Below are 13,831 nucleotides of genomic sequence, written 5' to 3'. Positions count from 1 at the left end.
ACATTCAGGCCGACCTCCTGTCTCAAGCTGTGCTTGGGTCTTCAGCCTTACTGTGACAGCCTTGTAAAATAGCAATGTTAGTTGAATAGCAAATAAAAGCTTTACAAGGTAAGGGGCAAGCTACAGCGACAATAAGGCAAGTATACCAACATTAATCTGTAAAGACTGAAAACCTGTTTGTGATGACGCTGATGTAAAGGCATCCCCTCCTTGACCTGTTTTGTTGTGGGACCCAGACATAAACACAGAATCACAGCCCATCCTTTTCCCCTTTTCCGACAGCCTGGTCTGTCTGTGAGGAGCGTGTTGTTGAGCTCAGGGCCGTGTGACATGAATAAGAACGACTCCTGGTTGTCCTCCCAGGGCTCGGAGAGTCTCTGCAGCTCTGCAGCTAATTGTCTCTGCTGCTCTGTGCGGCGCTCTGAATGCTGCAGCAGTGTTGTTCCTGTCATAGGCTGCTGTTTGCCTCTGGCACTAATAGAGCCGGGGCTTCCTCACCTGTGAAGACTTGAACAGCAGGTAACAACAATAATATGTTTTAAGAAAGTGAGACATTAACTATCTTCTCAATTGTTCTATGTTCTGCAAACATGTGGGAAATAATCACTTTTAAATATTTTACTCTACTTTCTATAAGATTGATTTTTTTTCACTTGTTTTTCACCGTGGATGCAGGAATCCTTGGTGTAACTGACAGGTGTAATATTGTAAGCCATGGCTGTGTGTAATTTGTCTGTGCATTGCCTTGAGTCAGCTGAAGACTACTGGATGTGTTTATTTCTGGCTGACACACTTTGCTGTCTTGCAGCTGAGTTGGCTTTTAATGACTCAGCATAATCCATTTTCTGGCTCCCTTTGAAACTCTATGGATATTTGCAGGGCACTGGGATTGTGTACACCACCAGCAAACACTGTGTGTTTGAAGTTGTTGGTTTTTCATCAGTCTGTGGCAGTGCACAGAGAGGCTGCTGGGACTGCAGGTGAACAGTCAAGGACACATATAGGCTTTCTTGTTGTGATATAAGTTAGAGGTTCACCTCTGTGTATGTAAACACTGCATAAGGATGGAGCTAGCTGTTGTTAGTTTAGCCCAGCCTAGCATATAGATTTGAAATTGCATTGCCTGCATGAAGCAAGGGGCCTATTTCCTCAGACAGTACTCCCCCTACATATGTTATTGACTGGAAAACTTTCTTCTCACAGTGTGTTAGAACATAAACTTTCTCACTAGTGTTTCACAACTGCAAATGTACTTCTTTAATAAAATTCTCAGCTCCTACACTTGTGCTAATTGTTTTTTTAACTTTTGCCAGGCAGGCGTGATGAGTGCTCCTCAGAAGCTCTTTCACTAATGGAATCCAGCAGTCTGAATATATTGACGTGATGTGACTAGACTTTCGTGTAGTTATCTGAGGAGATTAGCAGTAACTCAGAGCTGGAGGACAACCGGAGCAGCAAAGAAAGGCAATGAAAGACCACAGAACTCATTTTAAGGCACTGGTGCCAATCTGGGAAATGAATGTGTTCTCAGTGAATGTTGAAATTGCTGCACCTGCTAACACTTAGATGCTATAGACTTTAATGTGATAGGCTCCACATTACCACATTGGAGGATGTACTTTTATTATAAAATGCTGAGTAATAGACAGCTGGCTGTGTCTCTGTTGGGGTGCTTTGATTTGGTAGGAAACACATATAAAATTGCCTCGGTCCATAAAATGATCTGTTTTCTCCTCAGTAGAGGAGAGATATGCTCTGCATCCTGCAGTGCTCTTTACACACTGACCCTTCTGTCCGTGTTCATGCCCTGGCCTGTCATTAGTTGATCCTGAGGCTTCTTCTGCTCTCAGTGTCGTGCGTGCGTGTGTGTGTGTGTGTGTCTTCCTTTCAAAAACTGTTTCAGGTTTCAGAGACTGAAAGGAGACCCTGGTTATATGACATCCTGCTTTTGTTTGGTGTTTAAAGAGACAATGGAAGGAATAAAACTTGCACTTTTCAAGCTTTCCAGCTTTCATCTTAAAATAGATCATTTGACAAACTCTAAAGGCTGAGTTGAAAAGGTTATACATTCAGAGTGCTGCCCTTCAGCAGGTGGGGGAGACTTCACAAACTAAAGATAACTCAAGAGCAGTTTTGATAGTGCTTCTTTATCCCGCAGGCACCTGCTTGGACACAGGAGCTGTTTTATTTAACACCTCATGTAAGATGTTAGACGTTTCATTCTTAGGTTGTGAAGATGATTTGACTGTCAGTGTCCCTCAGGATCAACTGTCACTTTATCATTTGTGTTGTTTACATTGAAACAGCCAGATCCCTCTACACCTCAGAGCTGATTATCATGCTGTGTTAGAATTTAAAACGCTTGAAGCTGTTCATAACATTTATGCATATGGGTTATAAACACATGTATACACAATAGTGGACTGGCTGACGGCCATTTTCATTTTTCTTAATAATATAATGCGACTAAACTAGAGATTTTTCATCTCACAAGCATTACACTAGAATATTTATGACCATGAAATTCACTTTTATTATTTGTGTGCACTGTGCTGTGTGACTGATGGCAGTGTGAATTTATTGCAAACAAACTGGGAGACAGTGGAATAAATTTGAGGTCTTACCAGTGCATTTAGGAGAAAATGACAGAAGTCATCACACAATTCAGTGTAGCTTAAATCATATTTAGCTGAACAGTAAAAGTTTGATCTTATACAGAAATAAAAGATGCTAATATATAATATAGTAATATAAAGTTTATTGTTCATCCCATAACAATGGATCATTAGTGGAAGCTTTAGAAAGTAACATGTTACTGCCTGATGTGATGCAACTAGTTACCTGAAAATGTATAAACTATTCTTTCTCACAAATGAGCCGTGAGCTGTAGTCAGCATAGGTATTGTGAGAACTTGCTCCTCTTGGAGAGAATTCTAATAAAGAGCTGAGCCATGGATAAAGCTCTTGATTTAAAGGAGTGTGTCTCTGCCCTCACCTGGAGTCATGAACCCTGGGTAATGACTGAAAGAATAAGATCAAAGATATAAGGGACTGCAATGATTTTCCACTGCAGGATAACTGAGCTTACTTTCTGAGACCAAGTAAGAACGAGAAATCTTGGTGAGCCTAAGAGTAGATTTGTGGCTCCTCCATCTCAGCTGGCTCCTCCTACACATTAGGAGGAGCCAGCTGAGATGGGTCAGGCACCTGATAGGTATGCCCCCTGGGTACCTGTCTACCAACAGGCAGGTGTGCCGCCATGGGGTCGACTCAGAATTTGTTGGAGGGTTTATGTCTGTTGGGTGCGTCAGGTTGCACCTGTTCAAACAATACATTTCTGCAGAATGCTAATCACAAAACACCCAAGTGCCAGTGTAGCCAAACATCAGAGGTCGCTGACCAAGGAGTGGCTCCTTGTTTGCATGGGTTTATGTGAGCCAGCAGAGCTGGCAGGTATTTTGCCAAACATAATAAACCTACGTCAGCAGCTGCGTCTGTGGCCTTCAGATAACAAATGAGTAAAACAGGTCTATTGTAATTTATCTTTTCTTTCATAATAGTGATAATGAGTACAACAAAAAAATATTTAGCAACACTAAAACACTCAGCATTAATACAACAATAGAAGCACATGTTTTTTAAGTTACTGTAAAATGACTTACCTCAGTAACTAATTACTTCTCAGCTGCTTATAAAATTATTGGACTCTTTATTGACTAAGTGACTGCAAGTAAAACTGAGAATGTCACATGAGCAGAGAGGTTTCATGAATGATTTGTTATTCTGTACTCTGGGTGACTTACTTCTGTACAAATGACCACAAGGTTCAGAATCTGGTATTGAACAATATGCTTCCCAGCTGTGTTTTCACATTTGCGAGTATGCACCGTTAAAGGTCCTGTGTGGGTGGGTAATCACTGCTCATGTGCTGAGGGTATATGGATGAGGTGAATACAGCAAGAGGTCCTGTGCATGCCTGCAGGTTAAAACAAAGGAAAATACAATAGTGTAGTTTTGTGTGCAGAGGGAGGCTATTGAATGATCAGAATTCAAAAAACAAAAGAATACAAATGTGTTGCTCAAGGATTTGGACAAACACATTTTAATGTGTTTAAGAACACAGTCAGTTCAAAACTACTGCGCATGAATACTTTGATCTGTGTGATTCTGTGCACAGCCTTTTGGAGGAGGCCATTTTCTCAGCAGTTGTAACTAGAGTATGTGAGTAATCATGCCAAAAAGAATAAGACTGTTACTACCAGCAGGCACTGAGCTTGTTTTAAACTGCAGTGTATGAACAATGGAAATCTCAGTGGAAAACACAACTCGAACTCAGAAGTGTAAACATCAATTTATGCAGTCCGCAGTGTTTTCTTTTATTTTTTTATCTAACTGTCCCCTGAAGTGTCTCTGTAGCAAGAACAGGTTTCAGTAAATCATTGAATCGGTGACACAGGTTAGAAACTGGCTGCTTAATATGCTGAGTGTTCAGCTGTGTTCCTGAAAGTCACATGATGATCACTGAGAGATAGCATGCAGAGGTCGGATATACATACTACTGCACATGCTTCTAAGGCATGCAGCAAGCACATGCACAAACACACTCTCACCTTCTCAGTGCTCTTTGACTCACACAGTTTGTCTTGAGTAACAAGTCTGGATTCAAAATAATGCATCATCGTCTCAGGTGGTGTTAAAGATTCTGCCCTCAGTTGTCTTTTTCTTATCACATCCATCCACTCTGATGACCATAATTGTGAGAAAGATGACTGACAGCTCAGCATGACTTCAGATTATGTTACTTCATTCAAATCTGCCTTTTCTCTTTCACTGATTGTGTTTTCCATATATGGTCATATTTTACTCAGTTATATTATATACTACCCTGACTGAGATCAACATGGATGGGACAGGTCAGTGCACAGCTGGCTGTAACATGGGATTTTTGCCTCCGCAGCCTTATTATTTTTATATGTTTACAGCACATTTGCTGTTTGTTATTTTTCTCCGTTTGTAGATGGTGAGTGGTGCTATCCATGGTGCTGAAAGTGGAATCTAATGCTGGCAGCCAAATTAGCATTTGAGGTCTAAAAGTGTACAGAATGTAGCATGAAGTTTCTATTCTTCCACAGTGATTTGTTCAGATCCATCAACAGATTGGTACAAGACAGAATCTACTAACTGCTGCTCTGATTCAGTTTTTCCGTTCACAAAACCATTCTGGCAGCATCCTGACTGTTATGACGGCGCTCTGATGGTCACATTGTACCCGGAGGAAATACACCAATTCATTCCAAGTGTGCTCGTGGTGAAGGATTATGAAAGATCATGATAACCCTTTTGTGGGGAGGATGCTTTTGTGCTGCACTGTCTGAGGAGATATCTGTGTATGTGTGTGTGTAAACCATCTGGTAGAAGATAATGATAAACCATTGCACGTGTGCCTGAATGTGAGAGAGCATGGTTTTTATCATAGCCAATCCAAAATGCCTGATGTGTCTGTGTGAGCTCTGAAACACCCAGTGTCCTTCTGGATCCTTGTCTGGATGCAAGCACAGCAGATGGAGGGCGCCTCCTTCCATCATGAGCCGTGATCACTAACACTTTTGACCTGCTGACTGCTCAGTCAGGGCAACAGTATCGGCTGTTAGCACTTTTTACAAGAACAAAAGCCCGTCTACGGTGTCAGAGCTCAAAGCTTTTGGTTTCAGACCTGCCCTTAGGCGCTGTGTTAGTGGAGCCAAAGGTCTCTCCACAGAGAAATATTTGATTTTAAAAAGAAGCATAAAGCTACAACATGTCTTGAGGTCTTATTCAATCTTTAAGGAGTGTTGTTTTTTTTCCCCACGTTTGGAGCTAGTGTTTTTTTCCCCATATCTTTCAAATGACCTCAGTAATGCCATCCATCTGCTTTGAATCTAATCACATACACTTTCATGGTGAGCCAAATGGCCACTCATCCACATAATATCGTGTATAATAACCGTGCTTCTCTTAAATGATCTGCCATTATATGGCTTAAAAAGCTGAATAATTGTAGGGTGTAGTGACTTCCGGGCATTTACGATGCTACTAGCTGAACCAGATATTTCTGCTACTTTGCATGAATTACACAACATAGAAGCCATCACTGCAAAAGAGTCTAGCTCACACTACTGCTGGGGTTGACAAGGGAGGGATTGGGAGAACAAGTAAATAATGTATTAGTTAGCCTATGCAGTATTGTAGTTTGTACAGGAATTTGTCAACCTGCCTCAAATGTGCCACAACAAATACGTCACCAGACAGAGCGTTTCTGTGGCTACAAATGACTTCTGGTACATGGAGAGTTTACAGCACCATTACATAACATAAGTGTCACACACAGCGAGGTCTGCTGGATGCAAATAGAGGAGACATTAGAATTTAGACATTTAACCTCAGAGGGAACAAGCGATGGCTTGTCCTTTGTCATTTCTTCAATGTTAGAAAATGCTGACTGAGTGGATTCTAAAGCATTCAAGAATATTTATCAAAGTAGTCTAACCAATGCATTCATTTGGTTATTATGAGCAGCACAGCCTAACAGTGTTTTCAAACAAGCTTATCATATCCTTTTTTTCTTACAGTAACATCTATGCTTTGTGATTGGTGTTTTTAGTGCAGTTCCTCCTGGTTAGACACTCATTATAGAACTGCCTGACATTCCCTGAGCTCATTTCGTACTTCCACTGTATTCTCTTCTCTGATCTGAAGCTGGATTGTTTGTGTCTTCAATAATACATTGAGTGTCTAGTCAACCCTTCCTGCTCCTCAGTGTCTGTTTGCACCAGTATCAGGTCGCAGTGAGATAAATGCTCACTTGTTTATGCCCTGTTTTAGCCATCAGTTAGCTATCAGTGTGGCTCTGGGGATGAGGTTTTTGTTTTGTCTGTGGGTTAGTAGGCCCCAGGAGGGAACCTCTAAGGCTTGAGGGAGGAAACTTAGTGCCAAAAAGCTGCAGTTGTACCAGTACTCCTTTTGAATAGCCATGTGAGGTTTGTACTTCCTACTTCTCTTGACAAGTCACTCATTACTCTGATCAATGTTTCCAAAATAATTTACCTTTTTCTTATCAGTATTTCTTATCAGTATTTTTCAGTAAGTGTTAGTAGAAGAGTAACCCCAGCACTCATTTTTCCCATTTTTCTAAAGGAGCATGTTTGCACTGGTTTTAACTTAAGAATAACCACACTAACACAGCAGCCAAAGAAGCTACCCAAAGAAGCTCCCGCAGAAGACTCAAGTCTACATTACACTACAATTTGCAGAAGGTCTCAGCTGATCAAGAGCAATGTTCCAGATTTTTGGCACAGTTTAGTGGATCTAATTTAGACTGTCCCTCCATTTTTTAGAAGGCTCCGTGCACAAATAGTTTAATGTGAGACAAATTACCTGTTAGTAATGTCTCAGGGTCAGAGTCATCTGCAGTGCTTAATGCTGCTCAAAATGACATCATAGTTTTGTTGAGTCAAAAGTTAAAGATTAACACAGAAATTATGGGGACATAATTTAATATGACAATAATGTAATGTAAGACATACACAGTACTGTGTTTTTAAGCTGGACACAGGTATAGATATATTTCTCACAGATCCCTGTATTTCTAGTGACACTGTGATCCCATCATAAAAACTACAGGAAAAAAAGAAACCATTAGCAGAATCACTATGGGCAGCATGGTGCATAGTGCACAGCATGTTTCCTATTGATTCTGTATGACAATCTGTCATCTTCTGCTAAATAACAATGGCAGAAAGTTTAGGTGACAAAATGAAACTGTGCACTGTTACAGACTGGAATGTGATCCGCACTATTCATCATAGCTTTATATTCATCCACGAGTGATCTTCAGTATAAGTGAAGAAGAAATACACATTGATAAATTCCTCACATACCATGAATTCTGCTGTAGTAGAAAAAAATGTATTTTTTCCCCTGCAAATATGTTTCTTTTTGCTGAGTGTGTGTTTTTTAAACTAAGGTTTGACTTGGACCCTACAGTAAAAGTGTTAACAGGGCATACACTGCAGCAGAGCTTGTTAAATGCCAAACACGGCAGCAGCTTGTACCTTTCTCTACAGAGAGCCAGGAAACAACTGCACCCCCACGTACCTTTAAAACATTGGTCTGATATTCATCTGATATTCTACAAGTTTTATTCTATGAGTATAGACCAATTACAGGTCAGTGAAAGATACTGTCTTCTGATGTATGATAATTTAGCTGCTTACTCAGGATGCAGGTCTGAAGAGTGTGTAGGTAACATACATACTTGGTCTGACCGGTGGTCTGTGTATGAGGGGTGCCAGTGAACCTGACTATGATTTTGATCATTCATGGCTTTTCCATGCACGCGCCCTGGTAACTGTATGCTCTAGCTGAGATTTTGGTGCTGCTAGAATCAGGATTGAAAGGTTTCTGAGCCAAAGCTTTAAGATGTGAGAGGTTGTTTAAAAAAAAGAGAGAACAGGTGCTCTGTGTTTTTTTTTTTATCTTCTGCACATCACTGTTCTTATCCTGAAGCAAACCTGGGAGACTGCTCAACTAAGGCAGCTACACATTTCTTGTTTTTATTCCTATCCCTTCCCTCCTATGGTTTCCTCCTCTTAGGGCTACTTCTCTTCCACAGTACCTCTGTAAATGGAGCCCCCAGGAACCCTCAGCCTCTTTCCAAACAAGAGCAGATTTACACAACTGAGCACTGATTGTGAGCGCAGTCCCACTGTTGCAGAGTCCCACTGGGCCACAAGGGCAATAAGATGGCAGCCTGCTGACAGTGAACATCTTTTTAAGAGGATTGCTATCTTCCCCTCGTGCAGCTAAGGGGTCTTTTAGTGGGATATGAGTGAACATAAAACGACAATAATGGAGGGGTATTACCTTGAATGGGTTGTCAAGCAGTGTCATATCTGATGACAGCATTTAGTGTAGCGTTTTGTAAATGAATGAGCTTGTTTTAAAAGATAAATCCTTGAATCTAGTTGCCTCGATTTAAACTCTTGGACAGAATATGACCTGGATGAAAGAGAGCATCCACAGACGCAACATAGACCCCCACAGACAAAGCTTCTATTCTGGTCAAACACACCTAAAAATGAACCCATCTGTTGTTTACCTGGCTTTGACACAGTAACACAATGTCTGCAGTATGTCATTACTTTGCCTTGACAAACTCTCCTTAAGCCTTGTGCACACACAGTATATTTTTAAACACACATATTTTGTGTGAATAATTGAAAGTATGTTTAGCAGGTTACCCAGTGTAGCCCGGGCACAGGCAGCATTAGTTCACACACAGTGTTGTTCCTTTAGTTACACTGGGCACTGGGGTGAAATCTGAGGATGAGCAATATATCCTGAGCAATTTAAATAAGTGTCACTGTGCTGTGCAGCAAAAATGAATTACCAGCTTACAGCCAAATGCAAAGTAGCCTAATAGCTGTGCAGGCAAATAACAACCCAGTCTCATGCAGTTTGGGGGAATTACATTGAAAGGAGCGAGCGATGGTGAGTCATCCCAGTACAATTACCATGTGAGGAGGGTTTTATTCACAGTTTGCCTGCTTGTTTTTTCTCCAGATCAGCACTAGTGTATTATGTTTTGGATGACTTGTACTGCAGACACTTAAAGAATGACCCTGTGCTCTTATTAATCATGGTGCTGAAAAAGTTTTTGGATGAAACCTTTTAGTTTCAGCCTTTTCAAAGAGGCTTTTACTGCAATATAGCGGGGAGAGAGGGACATACTTCAATGTGCTTTCATATCTGTCCATGAATTATGAACCCATAGCTGCTTCCCCTTGCATAAAGACTGTAAACACATAGACACAGTTGGCCTGGCCTTGACGGCAAAGTATGATGAATAAATACACACAGAAGGATCATTTTAAACTTTCCTTCCAGCACACATGAGCAGGTAGTAGCTTGATGATGTTAAAAGCTAAATGTATGAACGCCATAGTGGAATAGATGTTTGTAGGTATTGTAATAAAACATATTTATTAGATCATTAGTTTGAAAAGGCATGAGTTTAATTGTCTATACTGCAGCTGACTTGACAGAAACATCTATCAGAGTCTTTCCCTTGTGTGTCGGTTTTCCGGAATATGTAAAATAGACATCACGACTTTATGAGTTTATGGTGAGCCATTCATGGGCTCTGCTGTTTGCAGCTTTAGAGGCAGTCATTTAGTGAAAATCAGCATAAGGATCATGCAGCAAAGCCCTGAGAGGCTTTGTTGTTAGAGCCCAAAGGAGTAGCTGGTGTTTAAGACCAACATCCTTCCACTCAATCACCTTCTACCCAGGAGCTCAGAGCTCAGAGAGACCATTACAAAACTGAAACAAAACATCATCAAGCACCATTTTTACACTTTAAACCTTTCAGGGCCATTCACTCAGTTGTTGCAATTTCCATCCTGTAGCTTAAAATGACACCATCTTTTATTGATGTGGTGTTTCCCAAGCTGATATGGAACCCTTCTCAATAATTAATCTAAACGCCAGCCCTGGCCAGGCTGAGAGCGGCGTGCTGCCGCTGACGCTCCACCAAGACCACAGTGATCATTTGGCCCCAGTCTGGGTTATTTCCATCTCCCCCCGTTTATCACTTTTATTACAGCTGTGATGAAACACTGCGCGTGCCTCCATAAAGCACTTATGGGCCTCTGCTTGTTTAATACATTCCTCTCCCACTGACAGGTCTGCACTAATCTCATTTACCCATGAGTCACTGTGGCTAATATTAAGGCGGCCGGCCGCACACACCCCTATGCTATAACTTTTATCACTACACATACCTCGAAGAAACATACATGAACATTGCACATAGAAGAAGAAAAACGATTGTAGCGCCACAGCTTCTACATTTACTACTGCTAAAAGTCTAACTGCTAAAATTACTGCCAATTATTTTATTACTGCTATGGCTATAAAAGCTATTTCATGCTCTGCAGCTGCTTCACAAGTATTCTCATTATAGCACATTTTCTCCACAGGTTAAATAGAGTGCTGGGCTATCCTGTGTATTGCCTGATAGGCCTGAGCATTTTATTCACCCTCATGACCATTGTGAATGGCTGGCACACTGAATTGTACCTTCAGCTGTGGTTCTAACTTCACTATAAAAGTCCACCGCAGTGCACCAAACTACATGCTGAGTGTTTACTCTTCTGGTTCTCCCACCTTGTTTACATACATACACCTAGTCAACAAGATGCCCCAAAACCTTGACTATAGACTACATATGCAAACTCCTGGGACCCCCTCATGTAAATCAAGAAAGATCTAGGGAATTGTTCCCCTTGAATCTCTTCTCTACAGCAGATTCTTCTTGATAAATTGAGCAACATCTTTCATACAAAAACTCAGACACTTCCTGCAATGGCATGAATCCGCTCTTGATTTATAGAGTTGAGAGAGAATTAGCAATGCTTGACTTATTATTTGATGGAAATTGATAGGATGTCATGTCTGCAGTATTCAGTGAACATAAACCCACAGAAAAGTTCAAATTCCCTGCAATGTGATTCTTTAAATGAAAAAAGGAAATATTAAGGCTGTACTTTGTTTACTTAGAAATGTGATGTAGCACTAGTGATTAAATGTTAACTCGCACTTTTAAAAACTTTGAAAATTGGATGCATCAGAAACATAAAAACCCCATAAGACCAAACAAAGCATACTGCCTGCCGGTGGAAACAGAGAGTGAGCCAGCACAGAGCCAGTTCTCTTTAAAACTCTGGAACTCTGGCTGCCACAACAGGGGCCACTCTCAGAGAAAGAACAGAGAACACTTTTTTTTCATACTTTTGACTATATGTCTAATAGTATTTATTGAAAAACAAAAATCCAGCTGCTGCATGAAGTCTAAAATATATGGCCATTTATCTCAATAGCAGGTTATTTTATTCAGGTGCAGATCTAATTAACCCCCCCCCCCCCCCCCCCCCCCCCGTTATAAAACCTACGGAAAAGAAGACTGTGAGAGAACCAATTCCCACACAAAGGTCACATGACCACAAACCACATAATAGACCTGCAGTTTATCTACTCAAAAACAATAAAGCAGTCCTTTAACTGGTAACATATAGTATTTCCTCCCTGTTTCCGTCTGTGTACTGCAGCCTGGCTCCGAGTTTAAACCTCATAAGGATGTTGAAGAACACTTAACTTCAGATCGATAGTGTTTCTGCCTCAGAGCCTGCCTTTGTGTCCCAGCGGAGCCCCAGTCAGCTCACTGAAGTTCACGGTCTCATTAGTATGCAACACAACACCACATATACATTACCAGTGTTTGGTCAGCTGCCTATGGGTGAGACACTCTGCTGCCTTATCATATTGAGTCAAGGCAGACAATACACACAGCACAAAGTTAGTGGGCTTCGATCTTGTTGTGACAAACTGCACAGTCAGGTGAATTATCTGTAACAATAGGATAACCTGCACTCATTGTGATGCACAACAGAAGCTAAAGATCACAAGTCCTTTATTATGTCATATAATCTGTTGCAGAGCGACTCTATCTGTGTGCATGTGTGTGTTTACTCCATGCTGTTGTATAAAACACTTGTTTTTTTATACAGCTTGTTTTTGTGAGCAAAGTCTTTACTCAAGAGTGCACTATCCTTTATGAACGACTCTTACAACTGCATTTCATTACTCTTCATTTACTGCACTTGCTGAAGTATTGGACTGAAATAAATGACCCTGTAGCTTTGTTGTTTTATTGCTACTAACTTGGGCATGGATCATCAGCAATTTCACACACATGCACACAGACACACACACACACAAAGGATCCTCACATTAATTGGGAAGGCTTTTGGGCTTCACTGTTGTTTACAGTACAGCAGAGTGAGGGAGTTGGTTTCACAGGTGTACCATCAACATTTACCGCAGAAGTCAAAGAATAATGAAATAAATAGATAATAAGGCCATTAATAAGGCCATTAATGTGAACTCTCAGGCTGATAGCCATGGAATAGGCTGTTGGACATCCACTCTACCCTGCATCTGATCTCTATGATATGCTTAGATTTATAATAAGCACTCAGGGCCAGATACCAGACCACGTCCTTGAAATTACAGATGCTGCATTTGGATGCTGATCAATGCATGTCTCCATAGGTATGCTGAGGGGTTCCATAGAAGACAATACTTTTACTGGACATCTGGTGGAACATGGCAGATGCTTTTGGCCCATCATAAGATGAATCATATGCCTCATGCTATCATCTTCCCTCCACATTTTTGGCAACGTGGAAAACAAAACAACAACAAAAACCTCTTATTGGGGATGATTAAATTAATCTTCCCTAATAAGACCTGAATAACCACAAATCACATAATGAAATCAAAAATGCCTGAAGAACAATTTTTTTTATTAATCCACTAATAACACCATAAAACCAAATCTACCAGAAAAAAAGAAATAATAGAGTGTTAGGGCTTGGTTTTAAGGAAAAGTTTAGAACCAGCTTTAGGTTAGGGTGAAGGATGGGGGATGGGATAGGGTGATGGCAAAGGTTAGGGTAAGGGGCTAAGGAACGCATCATGTCAGCTGAATTCAATTCATTTCAGTTTAATTTAGTTCAACTGAACATTATTGCAATGAATGTCCAAATTGTCTATTTTTGCTGCTGGGCGAGTCAGCAGGCCTGTCCTGGTGAGTCAGGTTATATGTCGTGACAGTGACATACAGGCACACTGACAGAGTAGATGGAGGGTCAGCCTGGTGCATCCTGGGAAAGGTCCGGTCAGTGCACAGTTTGACACATTTGAAGCTGATGAGTTTAGGCTGGGTTTTTCT

The 13,831-nt window shown here is 40.9% G+C and overlaps 1 protein-coding gene across 2 annotated transcripts in view; it reads left to right on the top strand.

Moving 5' to 3' along the window:
- LOC114433209 (FERM domain-containing protein 5-like) overlaps positions 1 to 13,831 on the top strand; it is a 47,846-nt gene that overhangs the window by 18,183 nt on the left and 15,832 nt on the right. The gene's annotated exons all lie outside the window — the stretch shown is intronic.

The sequence above is a fragment of the Parambassis ranga genome, chromosome 3, assembly GCF_900634625.1.
Source record: "Parambassis ranga chromosome 3, fParRan2.1, whole genome shotgun sequence".
In the NCBI taxonomy this organism is placed as follows: domain Eukaryota; kingdom Metazoa; phylum Chordata; class Actinopteri; family Ambassidae; genus Parambassis; species Parambassis ranga.
Note: the sequence above shows the minus strand (reverse complement) of the source record. Positions and strands in the feature narration are given on the sequence as shown.